The 19496-nt window shown below is 39.6% G+C and overlaps 1 long non-coding RNA gene across 2 annotated transcripts in view; it reads left to right on the top strand.

The window, feature by feature from the left end:
* Positions 1-684: 684 nt before the first annotated feature.
* LOC148132060 (uncharacterized) overlaps positions 685-19496 on the top strand; it is a 46570-nt gene continuing 27758 nt past the window's right edge. For both annotated transcript variants that reach the window (XR_015747281.1, XR_015747282.1), the window contains exon 1: positions 685-785. This is a non-coding gene — a long non-coding RNA (uncharacterized LOC148132060). The remainder of the gene's footprint in view (positions 786-19496) is intronic.

Genomic DNA, 19496 nt, shown 5'->3' with positions numbered 1-19496 from the left:
CTGGAAAGATGGAAGGAAAGAGAAGAGGACAACTGGCAGCAAGATGGGTGGACTCAGTTACAGTGGCAATTAGTGCACAGTTGGGAGACCTGAAGGATACTGTGTGGTTGCTAGGACTTGATGGTATGCAATCAGTCAACCAATAGTGCTATAGTCATCCACATTGGGAACAGAGACCAAATTGGCTCTCCAATGAGAGGAATGCTTCCTAGAAAGGCAACTTATAAGGAGCAGCCACTTTCTGGGATGAAACTTTCTGGGCCTGTCAGAATTCACATTTGAGTTTGGCAATAAAACACCAGTCCCCTAATACGGCACCTTTAGTTTAATTTCTTCATTTGACATGGTAGAAGGCTTATGAATACAGCCAATTGGGGAACATTGAAACCACACAATAGCTGATCGTTTGGAGATTTCTCAAGGGCTTGGTCTCAAGGCCTCTTCCACCTTTGCAAATTAACAGGTATTTGGCCTGATGTTTCTTGGCCTTAAAGTCAGGCAGTCGTAGTGTATTTCTGTAACAACTACCTGTAAGCCTGGGAGCTGTGGGTTACCTTTTCAGCCTAACCCCTTACAGAAATAAGCTTTTGCTTTGTAATCATTACTAGTGTTTTCTGAGCTTGGTTGTTTTCTTGAAGACTATATATAGTATAAACAGAGAGCAAATCCCATTCACTCCTAGTGCTGAAGATGTTACTTAATAGAATAATGAAACATCTGCAAGAAAACAACCAAGCTTAGAGACTTCACAGGCAACTTTGAACTGCAGATACTCTCTTCTATTGGTAAGTATGTGTTATATTATTTTACCCCCCTTCCTTTCCCCCCCCCTTTGATAAATAAACAGGAAATAGCACTACTTAGACTTCAGAACTCTGAAAAAGTTTTTGTCCACTCCAGTTTCATCCAATCCCTTTCTTTCTTTTAGGACCTTAGTAAATGAGAATCCTCTGTATAATTCAAGGCGATGGCTGAAATTACAGGATTATCCTCCAGGAACTCATTGTTCATTCTCCTTTAAATCAATGGCAAATTATCAAAGCAAGATCTGGTTTTAAGTTTTCAGTATCTTGAGCATAATGAACTTCATTACTTCTCCTGTCTGGGAAGACAGGATAGTTTCTCCTGCCCATATCAAATCTAGGAGGAATTCGTAGTTTCTTTTTTTTTTACTCCTCTGGAGGCTATAATTCATTGTTTCCAAAGCCAATATTCTGCATACGTTTAAAATTTCAGGTTAGAACTGTGAGGCTTCAATTCAAGCCCCTATTTAGTCACATCTTTGGGTCAGTTCCTTTTTTCAGCCTAACATACTTTATATAATTATTGTGAGCTGAGCAACCCATGACTGTTTTCATTCTCACCCCAAGGTCTCGAGTTCATCTTGCTGAAATTCAGTGCCAAAAGAGCTTTTTTTTTTTTTTTTTTTAATGGCAAAATTTGCATTTTGGTCTGTATGTTTCCAAAAGAAAGTGGAAATGGAATGGGAGGCTTCTGGTTCCTCCCTTAAAATTCCCAAAAATTGTGCTGCCAAGCAACCATCTTGCTCAATTTTGGCATCCTGATTATAACAGAGAGATTTTTAAGGATGGAAATGGGGTCCTCCTAGATCTTTCCTATTCCCATTCCTGCCTTTAAACTGTCCTTCTAAAATAAATACATAAATAAAAATGAGCTAAATAAAAATCTACTCCTGGCTATATGGATGATGTCACCTTCTCCTTTCAGCTAGTCAAGGGAATTGCTGCCTTTGATTAAGGAAAACTGCCCACTGCTGACTTTGGATTAAGAGCTATAAAAGTGTTAGAATCCATTTCACTTAATGTTCAAAGACATGCTGCTCTTACTTCATTTCTATGTAGCTCTAGCATTTCAAACGTCTCTGCCAGATAGTTAACTTTCTAACTGTGCTAGAGAGCCTTGCTGCTGGAGCGCTCATTCAACCATCACATGAGTTATAAATTGGAACGTGCTACCCTGATCTATTGTATGAAGGAAGGATATCACTTTAACAGCCCTTAATAAGGGCTGAGTTCAGCTGGAAACACACATCAATGCCATTCTCCCTTCCAGATCTATAGCTTGGTTCCTGAAAACATCTCACACTGGTTATTTTGGAGCCAACATCTATATATGGTCCTTGACTTGTGTGGGTCTATCAGAACCTCTGCGCATTTCCAGCTTGCATTCTTGGGTTTCTTTTGACTGTCCAGGGTGAATTTGCTTAGCCTTTCCTTCTCCCGTCTTCCTGAGCCATCTCATCTGGTTCCAAGCATGAGAGGCCAGTTTTACCGTCTTCTTTTAACACGAAGCAGAAATATATATGCATGGGAGGCAGACAGCCAGCAGGAGGTTGGGGGAGGTGGAGGGGAGAGAAAACAGCGTTTAGATGGATTATGAGCAATTTCATCCTCTGAAGGCAAAGCTTTATTTTAAAGGTATTGGAAACCCTTTGGCTCTCGGCATCTGAGCTCAGTAACTACTCCTGCTGCTCTGGTATCTTTTAGGGGGGTTGAAGTTACAGGAGTTGTTGTAGGCAATTTGGGACTTTCAGGTAAAGTTGGGGAAGGCAGAAAGAAATGAGAAAGCTGCCAACATAGACCTTTTGTGCATGACAGACACTGGAACTCAAGACCACACAATTTAATCAGGGTTGGAAATATTTTTTTTTCAAAAGGTTCAGCCGTGATCTCAAGATGACCAGAAATTGTGGATGGTAAGAAAAAGATCTGGCATCCTTTGAGGCTGTAAGTGGATTCTAGCAACAGCTTGAATCTCTGCCCTAGATGGAGAACTCTTGCCTTGAGTGGGAAGACGATTTGGGGAGTGTAGTCTAAACACATTTGGTGGGTGCCAAGTTGAGGCAAGTTAGGTGAAAGTCTTTCCCAAAATGTGATACATGCTATTCACATGCCATGTTCTAAACTGTTAACAGATTTATTTAATATTTATTTATATTACACCTTCATTAATTATAAATAATTCAAGGTGGTGAACATATACCTAACACATCCTCCTATTTTCCCCTGTGACATGAGTTGGGTTGAGAGTGACTGGTCCAAGGTCACCCAGACAGCTTTCATGCCTAAGATGAGACTAGAACTCACACTCCTGGCCTGGCCACACTTCTAGCCTGGAACCTTAAATACTAGACCATACTGGCTCTTTCATGATGATGATAAAAAATCTTAATAAGATCTTCAAAATAAATAATGTAGATATGCTAGACTGATTAAGTTTGGATCTTGATTACTAAATAAGGGGCAAGATAGGACAGTGGTTAAAGACTCTGAACTTGTCAGCTGGAGAGTTGACAGCTTGGGTTCAAGACCCAAGCTCCATGCAACGGGATGAGCTCCCGTTACCCCAGCTCCTGCCCACTTCAGTGGGAAGGTTCTGGGTGCCTTTGGTATGTAGCTATACTGGCCACATAAACTGTCTTCCTCAGTCAAGAAACAGAGATGAGCAACATGCCCTAGAGTTGGACACAACTGACAGAGAAACATTTACTTTTACTTGGTTAGTAAATATAGAGAAAAATGTTTTTTTTTCCCAGGTATTCATGGGTCTCCAGACTCCAGGCCATTTGGGGTTTTATGAATTAATGCCAGACCTTGATGATCTCCTCTCCCTCCCCCCCCCCTCCCCTCATAGGGATGGGCAGCCACGTCAGATGGCAAATGCCAGTTCCTGGGAGCAGAATAGCTGGTTTCAAGCTAATTGCAGTTTCAGTGCATATTAAAATCACAGGAAAATCATATTGGGACTTGAAGTTGAGGAGGAAGTTTATATGCCTGAGAGAGAAAGGATAACTGTAGGCTTATCTACCTTTGAGTTCAAAGAATGAATTGGGACAAGGTTCATAGGGGTGTCCCCATATTTGGCCAGAAAGCAGTGGTGTTTGTTTCAAAGGATATAGACAACATTTGATGTCAACGGTGGCCATTGTTACATCTGAAGCAGAGAAACACATTGCAGAGGAATGATGGTGAAAACCTTGAAAAGAACTTCAACAACCCTTACGTAAATATCAATTTAGGAAGGGGTGAGAAAAAAATAATCCTCAACATTGTCCCACCTTTATTCTCTACGATATAAGGTAGGCAAAAGAGTCTGTGCTGGGCTTTTAAGGTTTTCTTGCTATAAACAATAAAAGAAAACAAAGTTCCAACAGTTCATGTGATTTCTGTTTCCTGATCCAGTCTACCTCAAAGGAGCTAATATAAACCGATGGCGGGCTGTCTTCCTTCCATTCCTTCGCCTTCTTCTAATTTCCTGGGACTACTCTTAATCCAATAATTGAATCTGAACTGGTGGAATGAGTTGCAGGATGAAGGGGCTCAAATGAATTGTCTATTGTTAGGGTTTTTTCCCCCCTCCCCAATGATCATTCTATCCATTGCACACCCTCTTCTCAGCCACCCTCTTCTCACCAAGGCTGGTGTCAGTAAACACACGACACCAGCCTTGGCGGGGCCAAGAGAAAAATTCTCACAGGTTTCAAGTGAACATTTCCTATCTCACTTCCCCACCCATTCCATACCAGTATGATTCATGGGGAGATGAAGGGGCCTTTGTGCTCCAGCCAGAGTGGAACAGATATTGCAGAACCCTGCAGAGGTGTTGGGTATCAGAGGCTGCCAAATCCACCCAATTCATGCGCAGCCACACGTCAGGTGAAGGCTTGCAGTGAACTGGAACTGAACATTACACTTGTCCCCTGCTGACAAAATAGGTTTCGCTGCAGGGCTGCGTGGGCCAATTGAGCATATGGTATATTGAACAACGGGGGGAAAGGTGATAGCGGGGAACAAATTAAGAAACACAGCGTGAACGATGCATATTTATGTCCATTGATATCTAAGCCATGCACATATAGGCATATGCACCCTGAAAGTACAATGCATACATCGTACGTACAGAGCTTTGTGGTAAGTCAGCAGGCATGCATGAAGGTTTCAGAGTTGCCTCGAAGGGAGATGGGTGGCAAATAAATCAAATAAATGAACAAACAAACAAATAAATCCAGAATGTGCTTATTTATTTGCAGAAAGGTACATTAAATAATATTCCTGCAGATCCGTACATTTCTGAACACATAGATGTGCTACCCATTTTTAATCTCCCCGCCCCTCCCAGCAGTTAAGGAACTAGAGATCTGGACAGGGGAATAAATATTCAGGCAAAAAATAAGGGGGGAAAGTCTAGAAAAGGCCACCATTTGTGGACCCTATACATCCGCCCACTTTGAAAACGGCTTGGAGGTAGAGCTTTGAATTTCGCATAAATCTGAGCATGGCACCTCTATATTACTCATTATTGTGCCATGTTTTCTGCATGAGCCTAAAAAGGATGTGGCTGCTTTAAAGATTGAAATGGATTAATTCATTTTCCCTCCCTCAAACTTGTGCAGATGTCCAACAGAAAGACGTGCTACTTTAATTTACAGCTGCAAAGTGTTCCTGTGAGGTTCAAAGCCGTTCTTCTGAGTCATTTTCAGAGTGCACACAGCCCTAACACAGCTCAGCCTATTACCTTACTCTGGAACTGCCCTATGCTGCTTTAGAAACAAGCTTCTAAATTAGCAAATAGCAATAGCACTTAGACTTATATACCACTTCTTCACAGAGCTTTACAGCCCTCTCTGTGCGCGGCTTACAGAGTCAGCATGTTGCCCCCAACTATCTGGGTCCTCATTTTACTGACCCCGGAAGGACGGAAGGCTGAGACAACCTTAAGCTGGTGAAACCCGAACTGCCTAACTGCTGACAGCTGGTGATCAGCAGAAGTAGCCTTCAGTACTGCATTCTAACCACTGCACCACCACGGCTCTTATTTTCCATAATTTCAGCTCTGCATGATTGTAATGTTATCACCTAGACTACAGAAACGCCTGCTTCTGTACATATATTCATTTCAAAGAGTTGGGAAGGTATGCCAGACCCACTGGTCACTTTCAGCATCTTCTGTTTTATTTAGCTGGGAATCTCCTATGATTTCCCCATTGGGATATATTGACGTCTTTTGAAAAGCTTTTAACCTATTTTCCCCCCTCTACAACGAGAGGGTTTCTGGAGACTTGAATCACATGGGGGTTACTTTATTCCAGCTTTATCGCTGATACTGACCTCTACCCACAAACGGGCTTTAAATCGATAGCTCTGGGACTACTTTCTTGGATAACAAATCAGGGGCTCAAGAACCATGTTACAGTTTAATACTGAACATCTTCTTCCTGGGTTACCAGATTATTATTTTGGCCATTCCACTTTTCCAAAAGGCTTATCTATATTTATTTCTTCTAGATAGAAAAAGTGAACCACGTGGACCCCTGTGTGGTTAAATTTTTAATTTGTTACCAAAAGAAATAGGGGACTTGAGGGCTCAGTGGTTAAAGATGCAGCTTGTCAGCGGGAAACTGACAGCCTGCATTTGAGATCTGAGTGCTGTGTAACGGGATGAGTTCCAGTTACTTGCTCCAGCTTCAGCCCACCTAGCAGTTTGAAAACACGCAAGTGTGAGTAGACAAATAGGTGGGAAGGTAACAGCATTCCATGCACCTCAACAACTTATGGTCATGCAGGCCACTTGACCATGGAAATGTCTTTAGATAATGCTGGCTCCCTTAGCTAAGAAATGGAGATGAGCACTGCTCCCTAGAGTCAGACATGACTGGACCGAGGAAACCTTTACAAAAGAAATGCTATTATTACAGTATTTAACAGGAACAAACTGATCTTCACTTTTCCCTTTGTTATTCATTTTATTTTTTCCCCATCAGTTTCAATTGCTATTTTATTTATCCTCAATGTTTTCTTGCTTCTAGGATAAAGAGGGAATGGCTGTTTTCTCCTGATTAATCCAAGCATTGTGAGAAGATCAGGTGGCGGTTTAGTCATTTCCACAAAACCTCAAAGAGACCTATTATCAAATCTCCTCCTTCGGTCTGCCTCACACAGTCTTGCAGTGAGCTGTGGTTTGCAAACTTGTGGAAAGGACAGTATGAGATTCTTAAAATGTATGGTATAAAAATGTATAAATTTCTCTCAGGCCCTCTTTTAACACCTCAGTGACATCTGCCAGACTTAATTAGAACTTCCATCTTTCTTTGAACTCAGAATCTCCAGCAATGGGCAGGAGTCTCTGAGATAGACAAACTTGAGGGATATGATCGGGCTGTTGTTCAACACACAGAGAGGAGAAAGGTGCTATTTGAAGTGTCTTTACAGTACTGTATACCAAAATAGATACTGGAGGTCTTTGAATTCCAGTGCCAATAATCTGATTTCTAGTTATGCAACTGGTGACTCATGAGAAAATTTCACTCTTCCTTCCTGTGTTTTCTTTAGGTCAAACTTGACCTGATGTTGCATACCTTCTTCAAAGTTAACTTGATTTTTTGGGGGGAGGGAATGCAAATTGCATCTGATAGAAAAAGTGAGGAAACTTATCAATTGGGTTAGGAATTCCAATAGGTAGGGAGTGAAGAGCTTAACTCTTTCCTCCTTAGCAATGGTCCTCAGGAAAACCTCTCCCTTAAAGAAGCTACAGAGAAATTGCCCAGTGTGTATCCGAATACGCATGTACCCTTGAAAAAACTGCAGTAGAGAAGAAAAAAAAAAAAGGTTCTTCCAATCTTTTGAAATTCTCATTCCACCACCTGTCCTTCCCAATCTCTCTCTCTCCCCATTCTTAGATACCTCTTTTGGATAGTAGGATTTATATCTACAGGGAAAAAACCTGCTCTACCATAGAAGACTCTCCTGAGTCTTCATTGCTTAAGAAAGCTTGCTGAAGCTTCATTGCTTAAGAGAGCTTGTTGAAGACCATTCTATGCTACCTGGGTTTTTTCTTCCAAAAATAAAGCAGGGAGATATGGAAAAAACTTCAACAGTATTATCAAAGCCTTGCACATTATGGCACAACCATATTTTATTCTTAAAAATTTACTAGAAATAAAAGTTTCCAGCTAAGTAATTCACAGCTCTTTCCTTCTTTTTCTTACATAATCTTAATGATTTAGGACCAGATATTTGGCGCAGATCAATGAAATGGAGAAGAGAAAGATGTGAAGTTGTTCTTTCTAAGAAAAAAATTAAATCAGAAATGTGATTTATGGTTCAGTGGATTTGAAGGGAAGCTGCAGAGCTCACAGGTCTACCAGCCAGTTTATAATAATATAACATTCTGGTTTTGGATTGCTTTTAACAATAATATCTGGATCAGAAATCAATTAATTGAAAAAAAAAAACCCAAGTTATTTTATAGGACTGCAAAGTTTGAAACAGCTTTTGGTTTATTGTTTGGACACAAATAGCACCTAACTAATAAGTTGGAATTATGTGACTTACATAGAAGAGGTAAGATGAAGGAACTGGAGGACAAAACAGTGTAGTAAAGTTATAACAGCCTTGGACTTAGTATGTAATAACAGAGTAACATAATTGGAAGGGACCTTGGAGGTCGTCTAGTCCAACCCCCTTGCTCAAGCAAGAGACCCTATACGAGGGGTGTCAAACTTGCATCATTCATGACAGCGTCACATGATGTATCACAACTTTTTTCCCCCTTCACTAAACTGGGCATGGCCAGTGCGTGACACATCCGGCCTGAGGGCTGTGAGTTTGACAGTCCTATTCCAGACAAGTGGCTGCCTAGTCTCTTTTTAAAAGCCTGCAGTAATGGAGCACCCCAACTTCTGAAGGCAAGCTGTTAATTGTTAATTGTTCTGGTTTAATTGTTCTCACTGTGAGGAAGTTTCTCCTTAATTCTAGGTTGCTTCTCTCCTTGATTAGCATACGTAGCAGCCTGTTACTTATGGATCTTACAGAATGCCCTCCCCAATTATTTATTTATGTACTTTACACTGGATGGACAGGCTTATTATTTCAGTTGCTAAGCACGCCACCAACATTCTTTTCCTTTCTCTCTCCCCCCACTCCTTATAATTGCCGTCTTGCAAAGAGGCTGGGAAATACACAGAGGACTACAGAAACTGATAGAAATTCTTCCAACTCTGATTTAAAAACAGACTCGAGAGAAATGACTGAATAGAAACCACTATCATATCATCATCATGCCTATAGGAATAAAGAGGAATTTGTTTCTACTACTCTGCTTTTCATAGAATAAGCATTATGTTCTACAAAAGGATGATATATTCAAATCCTTATGTATCACCTCCTGACAACGCAATGTTTGCTTTAAAATGATAACACTGTGGTGAGCTAACCAGTCTTGTTAAGTCCAGGCAGATCTATAGGGGAAGTTTCTATCAACCTCAGGTTTTGGATGATCATTTGAGTCCTCTGTGACTGTTCAGCCCTAGTCATGCTGCAGAACATGTTTATTTGAAGTTTAAAAGCAAAACCTTCTCAAGCAACAATATATAGTGTGCCTTTGGGGATTTAGCTCTTCATTAATTTATTTCCAGGCAAATATATTTTATATTAATATTATATTACATTACTTATTTATTTATTACATTTATATGCTACCTATTTTGCAGTCATGCGACTCTGGGTGGCTCACAGTATAATAATTTGTAACTTATACATAGTATAATTTGGGTTCTATTAATGCAAACACACACACACACACACACATAGAGATAACTATATAAAGTAAAGGAGATAACTCAGCGTGACTGGCTTTCCACAAATATTGTATTCATATTTTGTATGTTTGTGTTTTACACACACCACACACACACACACACAATATTTGTCTATGAATACAATATTCGTGGAAAGCCAGCCATGCTGAGTTATCTCCTTTATTGAGGGCGTGAAACTACAGTTTAGCAGGGACAAAAATCCTGCTGTGTAGATTGTCGGTAGGTGGACTTTCAAATCAGCAGGCCTTAAAGTGTGGGGAAATATCTTGAATTTTCTGGCCAGCTAGAAAATCCTTGGCATCCTGGTAGGGCAAGAAAGTCTTATTTAAAGTACTTTGGAGCCACTTGAGTAGAGCGTGCTTTGTGGAAAGGTGACTCCAGTTTCTTTCAATGTAATAAACAACCAGGAGGCCGGAGAGTGATGGGTGGCTGATGGAGATAAAAGATAGAAACTGATACATACTTGTAGAACAAAAGAGCATTTCCCCTGCAATAAACCTTCGATAATAAAGAGCAACAAGATCTCCCTATCGGGGAGATGCCAAGCTGGGTGATTTTCAAAAGCCAGCACGCAGCCTTTGTAATTTATGCCGCTCTAGGGGTTTGCTCCCAAACTGTTCGCTTTGTTTGTATGTGTAGTGCAGAGTACAGGCCGCTGAGAATGTATATGCTATTAATAAGCCTCAGAGACAATGAGCTTAAACTGCAATGTAATGAAGACCACAGGATTGGTCTGGTGAAGTGGAATCGAGACAGAGGCCGTCGCTTTCAATCCTTTTGTCAAAAGCAAAGCATTGTGCACGTATGTCTGTATGGGCTGTTTAGCCTGATTACTTTGAATATTGTTGGACAATCGATCTCTGGGGAAGAGAAGGCCTTGACTCTAGAGCACACTGCAGGGCCCGGTTGCCAGAATTTCTGATGTGACCACTGGGGAGCAGTCTTTGCTCACTGTTAAAGGCCCAAGAAAGCAGGGGTCTGGCAGGAGTTTCATATATGTGACTTTACCCTGGGGGTAATCATGAAAATAATGCTCCTTAGTGCCCCCTGATGTGTCTAACAACAAAGAAATCCTCTAAACAAATCCTCTGTTTGGAAAGGAGTTTAGCTCCTTAAAGGATATCAGGAACGTGTGCGGAAAACAATCATTGTCAATCTCTATCAGTGATCTGCACCAGTTTCTTTAGCACAGAATAATAACACTGAAGATTTGGAGGGAAGCATTGGGGCCCTCAAGCCCAACTAAGTCCAGGAAAACGGCTTTCTGTAACTTCCATTATTCTGGGCCATTCATTCTGGAAGATAGAATAGGTCTTGATTTTAAAAACAAAGTTGGATGAGGCAGGAGTCAGGAGTTTCTAGGTGAGTTAATACCGAATCAATATTGAAAAAAAGAGAGTAGTATCCAATATCAAGGCTAAGGGAAGAAGGCCAAATTTCTATGGACTCAAAAAATGAGGAGGAAAAAGCCTAGAATCGAAACACTGGAATAAAGGAGTGCATGGATTTATTTATTTATTTATATGTTATACCTTGTATTCCAACATATTTTGAGACATGAGATTTCTTTTTAAAAAAATCAATTTTTATTAAAGAAGCTTTAATAAACAATATAAATTTAAAGAAAAGAAAAAGTAAAAAAGTGAGTAAGTAGAAAAAAAGAAGATATAAAAAGTGGCTTTTTATCTTTGTAGCAATTATAAATAAATTTATATTTTGTCTTCTCTCTAAGGTTATGTCACTGCTCCCTTCTTTCTATATTCTACCCTTTATAATTATCAAACCCATTAATCACAAGTTCACTTTTTTCATTTTCAGCAAAAAGCCCATGAAGCGTTTCCAGTCACTGATAAATGTAATTATTCCATTAGAAATCAATAATTGTAGCTCAGAATTGAACTGTGAAGTGCTTGATCCTCTATGACCTTGCTTGCTTGCTGACATTTTATTACCTAACTAGGTAACATCATCATTATAGGTGTTATGAATGTGAGGTTTGCCCTGCCAGTGATGTGGTGGGGGTATAGTTTTCTCCTTAGGAATTCTTTGATTAGGATATTGTTTTCTACTTACTTTTGTTTGTTTGCTGTTAATCCTTGCTTATCTGGGTGTTGGTTGCTGGAGAGGATGTGGTTTATCTCTGTGTGTCTGTTGATGACCAATTTGTCTGAGAGTCAGACTTACAGGAATTCCCTAATGTTTTTAGATTTAACTTCCTAGTTGAAACTACAGTTGTAGTGTCCATATGGTGTGAGATTAAGAAGTTTCTGTTGTGCTTTCTGACTGCTAGTTGATAGTCATGGATGCATTCTGCTTCCTACAGAGTGACTGTTACAGTTCTTAAACTGCAATTCCTGGGTTTTTCCCCTTGTACTAATAGGTTTTTTTTATTTCATTTACCATCTCATTTTCTTTTTGTTATTACTGTTATTAGCATCACAGTTTAGAATGGAAAGATAGGATACATACATATATAATGTATGTTATATATGGTATATAAAATCATACATTGCAATGTCCTACCTGTCAATGAATACTTCAGCTTCAACCATAACAACACAAGAGCACACAACAGATACAAACTCAAAGTAAACCGCACCAAACTTGATTGCAGGAAATACGACTTCAGCAATAGAGTGGTCAATGTCTGGAATACTCTACCCGACTCTGTAGTTTCTTCCCCAAACCCCAAAAACTTTAACCTTAGACTGTCTACTATTGACCTCACCCCTTTCCTAAGAGGTCTGTAGGGGGCGTGCATAAGCGCACCAACGTGCCTACCGTCCCTGTCCTATTGTTTCTCTTATTCTTTTATTTTTCTTATATGTACCCATTTCATGTATTCACAACTATGTATACACTTATACTTATTATCTTGTAAACAATTGGCAAATCAAATAAATAAATAAATAAAATAAATAATGGCCATCCATACATAAAAAGATGGATACTTAGGCAATACAAGGTATTTCATATCTAAGGGAGCCATTATTTCCTTCAATGCCTAAAGTGAAGGAGGTTGTGGAAAATTGGAACTTTGACATACAGATCATTATTTCCTATATTATCTAGGCATGATGATTGTTTGAGGGAAAGTGGTTTGCCTTTCTGTGTTGGTAAATATTTCAGGATGAATAGATTTCTAAACAGTACACATAAAATTAAACGTGTGTATTAAATAAATGCAAAAATTAGTGCTACTGCCATTTAGCAATTAAAAGCCTGGAGAAGGCAATATATCTTTGTACTTTTTCTAAACTCTGAGAAGACGCCAAGCACCTTTCTTGAGGAAGTGCACTCCATAGTCCGGAAACAGTGAAACAGAAGGCTTTCGTTCATAAGCGAGAAAGACAGGCCTCAGAAATGAAGTGTCTCTCCCCTAGAGATCTTTTAACAGCCATACTAGTTTGTAATAGGAGAGGCATCTCTTAAGTAGTCAGCCCCTAAGCCACTTTGCCATGGCAATTTGAGGTTAAGTTTATTAAACAAAAGTTAGCACTACCTAGACTAAACAGAACTGCCAACATCCTCCCCATTCCAAGTACAATTATTTGCGCATTATATATTATTTCCTTCTAATAACTTTTACCCCACTTCACAAACTTAGAAATTAGAACTATCCCTGCTTCAAAATGATTTGGAAAAGATGCATCAGATCACGTAAAAGTATTAAGCCCAATACCGCTATAAAGGAACTTTATTAGCTTTTTGTTCATACTTCTACCGGAGCCTAAAAAAAAAATATGAATTTTCTTTTGGTAGTTGACTCTTTAAAGTAGCTGTCACTTACATGTCATGCTTGATGGAGCCACTTTTTTTTCTTTAGAATTCTGTGAAAACCCTGAAAAGAAAAAAAGACATGGGCTACTTTAAGGAAATGCAATCTCACGGTCATGGTATTGTGAAGCATGTCTTCTAAATAATTTTTAAGTGTGCATAACCAGGGGTACATGGGGTAAGGATATGAAGAAAAAAAAAGGCTATCCACAAACAGCTTTCCTGTCCAGGCATGATAGAAACTACAATCCTAAACCCTGAAAAACCACCAAGTCAAGAACAATCATTCTACAAGCTTCCTATTCTTGTTTGTCTTCCACTTGATGACTATTTGTATTGATCAGCTCCACATGGCTTCTTCTTTAAAGAGAAAATCCTAATAAAATGTCGGATTTCCCTGTCTTAGAAGACAATTAGTGGGAAAATGAAAGAAAAAAAAGCTGTGTTTAGCCCTGGAGTGATGCAAACTCATCTTGATTTCAAAGCAGCATGCTTAGGAATGTGTCCTTTAATCATGACATTCAGCTTACAGCTGTAAGGTGGTTCCTTTTGCTGAAAACCTGGCCAGATCCCCAATGAGGAAAGAGTGGATAAATCCCAATGCGATTAGATTCGTACCCAAAGGAGTTCTGTACCATTAGGAGCAAACATAGATGTTTGTATATAATAAAGCTTTCTCCAATTTGTCCTCCAGATGTGCTGGGACATCTGGATGGGAATTCTGGGAATTCTCCAACTCTGAATATAAAATGAAATTCAGTACCTATGCGAGTGCCTGAAACATTCAAGTATGCTGATGCTTAATTAATTTGCTAGAGACTCATATTAATTTGAAGGACACAACACAGGTGTCCTTTCTTTGGTAAGCAATTTCTTTATTTAAACCGATTCTCCTGAGTGTTTCTTGCAAAAGTGTTACATGGTGCTCGCCTGTCATAATATTTCAAAACATATTTCCCCCCTTAAAACTATTTTTTGTTAGATGTTGTGGCTGACTTTCAAGAATGGTCTCCACACTAGCTAGTACTAGTTCAAAGGTGGTGTACCAGTGGTGGTATTCTACCGGTTCGGCCCAGTTCTGGTGAGCTGGTAGCAGAGATGAGCAGTGGAGACCGAACTGGTTCTCTCCACTGCTCTGCTGTTGGGTCCACCCACCCGCCCGGGCTCCCATACTCACCTTTGTCCGCTGAATTTGAAGAGCAGCTGCTTTGCGCGGCACAGAAGAGTGCCACGCGGCAGCTGCTGAAATGACCGGGATCATGCAGGCTTGCAGGAGGTGAGTTAGAAAGCCTCTGCGCCTGCGCAAATGCCTCTGCGCCTGTGCAAAGTGCGTGTTTGGTGCACGTGTGCAATCAAAGTATGTGCATGCACGCAAAGCACGCCCACCAAGCCACACCCACTGAACCGGTGGCAAAAATATTTGAATCCCACCACTGTGGGGTACCTGAGGTGAAAATCAAGCCTATCATATCTATAGATTTAGGACTTTTGAGCTGCTTAACTATTTCCACTTTTAAGCATAAGAAATAGACTGAAACTGTCCAATTCAATTTTCAAATAACTGTGGTTTGATTGTGGTATATTTTAGTTTGATCTGAAGAACAAGCTAATATTAGAAACTATCATTTGAAGTTGGATTGTGTCCCTAGTATATAGTTAAAAATAATTAGTTTTTTTCTGGTTTAGAAGCAACTGTAGCTAACTGAAAAGAGAAGAGGAAGTTGCAGCAGGATCCAATCTGGGCTGGGACCAGAGGTTTTGTCTTCCAAGATTTCAGACTCATACTGGAGCCCATCTTCAGGGAGCTTCTCTCTAGCCAACTGTATGCTGTTCTCTGTGTGGTATTTATATGGTACCTGTTGAATGTGGCTTTTATAAGTTCATTGGGGTGTTGATTGCTGCCTATTAAGTCTTTGGCTGTCATTTGCTTGTGTTGCTCAGACGTTACCTCCTAAGTACTTGAGTACAAGTACTTAGATTGGATCCAACTACATTATCCTGGGACATGTATATTTGCCTTCATTCCAGAAGAGGAAGTTTTTATTTTGATCCTGGCAGCAGCATGAGAGCCTGGTAATGCTCACAAAATCAGGCTTATGCAGGTAACTGAAAGCACCCCTTCCAAGCACATACGGTCAATCTACATGTGCCAATATTGCAACTAGGCAGTGAGGTCTAAGACTTTTTGCAAGATTTTCTTTTAATTATTTGAGATAAATGAGTCTCGCCTCAAAAATTGTTCACACATACATATTATATACACACATACATATATACACACACATATGGGTCTGTATTCTATTTCTAAGGACAGGCAAACCGTAATTCCTGGATAACGTATGCTTTGGAAATATATCCTCCATATCATAGTAAATCACATTTCCATGATTTCTCCAGATGGAAGACCTGAGAAACTAGCCAGGAACGTTGAATTGCAATTCAAACCTTGTACACTCACTCACAAACACAGACAAGGTGCAATAACAATTACAGGTACTGTATTTGGTGGCTCTGTTAACCCAATTATACCGATTGAATCAAATGCAGGAATACAATATTAGGATTGCTAAAAAGCAGGATGTTTTCTCCAGGTCTCTTAATTTTTCAGCTAGTCATTGTCTTAACCAGTCCATAGATTTTCAAATAGAAACTTTTCAATATATTCTGCTTATATGAATGTTTTATCAAACATGTGTTCCTTTTCATTTAAAATTTAGTGATAGATTTAAATTCACTGATCCAGAGTTTTCTCATAATTGCAGATTGCTATCCTCATTTTAAAATTTTAGCTAGAAATTTAATAAACACAACGATTAATATAAATATACCCTTAATCCTCATCACTGTGTGAACGAATGTGCACCTAATTACTAATCAGCCCTGTTGCTGTATTTATAAACCAAAGGGTCCAGGAAATCAAAACTGAATTCCTGAGCCCATCATAACATGTGTGATCCAGAAAGTGAAGCTGAAATGGGATGGTGGAGGGGTGGGGAGGGACATTTTGGAAAGCTAGATGAGGGGAGGAATAAGGCAGCAGTGATTTAAATCTTTTCTTTTTCCTCAAATAAAAGGCAAGTAATCTTTTACAGTATTACTAAGTGGAAGCAGGTGGGCAGGAATGAAGTGGTCTTTATAGTCTCTTCCAGATGTGGCAGGGAAGAATTCCAGCCAAGGAAGGAAGAAAGAGCCAAGAACGGTCATGGATCAACACAGCCAATCAACATCTTTCAAGAGGTTTCAGGCATGATATGAAGTGGGGGGGGGGGTAATTCTGTGTGGTCAGTTTGTCATCTGACCTTGACTTAACTTTGTTTGGCACAGTAGTCAGGGTCACAATGTTCAATGGGCAACATATTTCACCACTATGAAATGCCTCCCTAAATAAGCATCCATGCTTGTAGGGATTACTGTTCCACTATGCAGTGGTTCTCAAATGGGGGTAATTATGCCCAAGGGTATATTCTGGGGAAATAGAGCAATTTGTAACTGCTTGTTTGAGTCGAGGATTCAGTTTGGGACTGTAGCTGCCAAGATATTTGGGTACCTCAATATAGACTGGGTTTTGTGTGTGTGTATGTGTGTATGTATGTGGAGGTAATGACATTATTTGAGTCTGGGAAAAGGGATAATTGGGTCACACGGTTTGAGAACCACTGTTTTAATGACTTCTCTGCCATCCCTGAAAGTATATAAAGCATGTCCTCATTAACAGTTATTTTGACACAAGGAAGATTGGATGGCTCATAGCATCTTCTAGTTATCCAATCATTGCTGGGTCAATATAAAGGTAATAAGAACATGTTTTATATCCTTTCAGGAATGCTATGAAGTAGGGGGAAAGCTTTTGTGGAATATGACTCCGTAGGATATCCTTGAGACCTATTGCAGGGGTGAGTAACCCCATTTCTTTTGAGAATGGCAGTAAATTTTGGGGAGGTGTGGGTGTGTATGTTGTGATGGGTGAGGCCAGAGCAAAAGGAGGTGGTCCCCCTTTCTTTTTGACATATATTTCTTTTTTTAAAAAAGATCTTGTTGCCAAAAATCTCAACCAAATAATTGCAAGAGGGCTTTGAAAATAAGCCAAGCACCTCCTGTAGCCCCAAAGTTGCAGATTTTCCATCCCTGCCCAAGTGAAAATTTATCAGGTATTTTGGAGACACCCTACCTTTCTTGCTCTGAGTTGTGCATCTATGCAAATTTCATAGACATGGATTGCTTGTCAAAAAGGATAACTTCAAGTATTTCATTTAGGAAGAAAAGCCAGAAGACGTAGACATGTTGTTGAGAGAAGGTAATAGGTTAGTAACAAATAAGGAAGAAAAAGAGGATTCCTCAACTCCTATCTTACTTTGATTATCTCCCCAAATTGATCTAAAGAACAACAATTAATAGAAGATGAAGTGGCAACCCAAGATAAGTAAAGAGAAAGAGAGGATCTGATACCCTGAGCAAATATAAGTCTTCAGGGTCATGATCAAACAACATTTGAGGGTTGTGAAGGAACTTGTGGATATCATCTAGGAAACCCTTTCTTGCGACTTTTGAGAAATCATGGGTGATGGGCACAGAGCCAAAGGACTGGAAAGGTTTGTTTTGTCTTCAGAATGGAGAAGATGAAGGCCAAGGTAACTACAGATGCAGTATGCGAGTTTGAGGTCAGTCCTAGAGAAAACACTGAGAATGACTATTAAGCAATATTTAGAAACTCTTGCCAGCTGGTAGGTATTTATTTATTTATTTATTTATTTTATTTATTTGATTTGCCAATTGTTTACAAGATAATAAGTATAAGTGTATACATAGTTGTGAATACATGAAATGGGTACATATAAGAAAAATAAAAGAAGAATAAGAGAAACAATAGGACAGGGACGGTAGGCACGTTGGTGCGCTTATGCACGCCCCCTACAGACCTCTTAGGAAAGGGGTGAGGTCAATAGTAGACAGTCTAAGGTTAAAGTTTTTGGGGTTTGGGGAAGAGACTACAGAGTCGGGTAGAGTATTCCAGACATTGACCACTCTTGCTGAAGTCGTATTTCCTGCAATCAAGTTTGGTGCGGTTTACTTTGAGTTTGTATCTATTGTGTGCTCTTGTGTTGTTATGGTTGAAGCTGAAGTATTCATTGACAGGTAGGACATTGCAATGTATGATTTTATATACCATGCTTAAATCAGACCGAAGACGGCGTAATTCAAGGTTTTCTAAGTCTAGAATTTCAAGTCTGGTGGCATAAGGTATTCTACAACGAGTAGAGGAGTGGAGAACTCTTCTTGTGAAATATTTCTGGACTTTCTCAATTGTGAGTTTAACAAGATTAAATCATGCCACACTATGATAAAATATGGCCTGGACTATGCCACCTTAGAAGGATACACAGCTTGGGACACACTGTACCCCAAGAATGGAAAGAAACATCGAGTGATTTACTGAGGGATTTTGTTCTAGTTCAATATATTTGTAAATGGTTGGATGAGGATTTGAAAATTTGATTATCAAATTCACAGAGACAGGGAGGTAGCAAATACTTTCGAAGTACATTGGCAAGTTTCAGGGATTTCTGGTAAGCTACAATAGTGGCCAGAAATCATCAGAATAAATTTCAACAGGAACAAGTGCAAAGTCTTACATCCGAAGAGGAAAAATTAAAGACATCTTTATAGGAAGCTAGATGGAGAAATATACTGAGTAATAGTAAATGGAAAAAGGATCTGGGGGTAGGGCTTGATGGACATGAGCCAACAGTGTGATGCAAAATGCAAACAAAACAAAACAACAAAAACAATTCTAGACTGCATCAGCAGAAGTACAGTGTCAAGAGCCATTATTCATTATTCTGCATTAGTCAGATCATACCAAAAATATTGCACCAGGTGTAGGTATTGAATCTTGGAATGGACATTGATAGAACCTGCAAGATCATAAGAAGCCTTATCTGAATAGATCAGAGGCACTGAATTATGCATTGTTTGGAAAAAAAAGAAGACTTGTAAAAGGCACGATAGTCATTTTCAACTATCTGAAGGACCATCACATATAAAGCGGAGCAGAATGGTTTCAAACTATTCCAGAAGTCAGGACACGAGCAGTGGGTTTAAATTA

Source organism: Notechis scutatus, chromosome 2 (assembly GCF_049901735.1).
Source record: "Notechis scutatus isolate UNSWTSFEM ecotype Mainland chromosome 2, rNotScu1.2, whole genome shotgun sequence".
NCBI lineage: Eukaryota > Metazoa > Chordata > Lepidosauria > Squamata > Elapidae > Notechis > Notechis scutatus.
The sequence above is the reverse complement of the archived record's forward strand: the minus strand, read 5'-3'. Positions and strand labels throughout refer to the sequence as shown.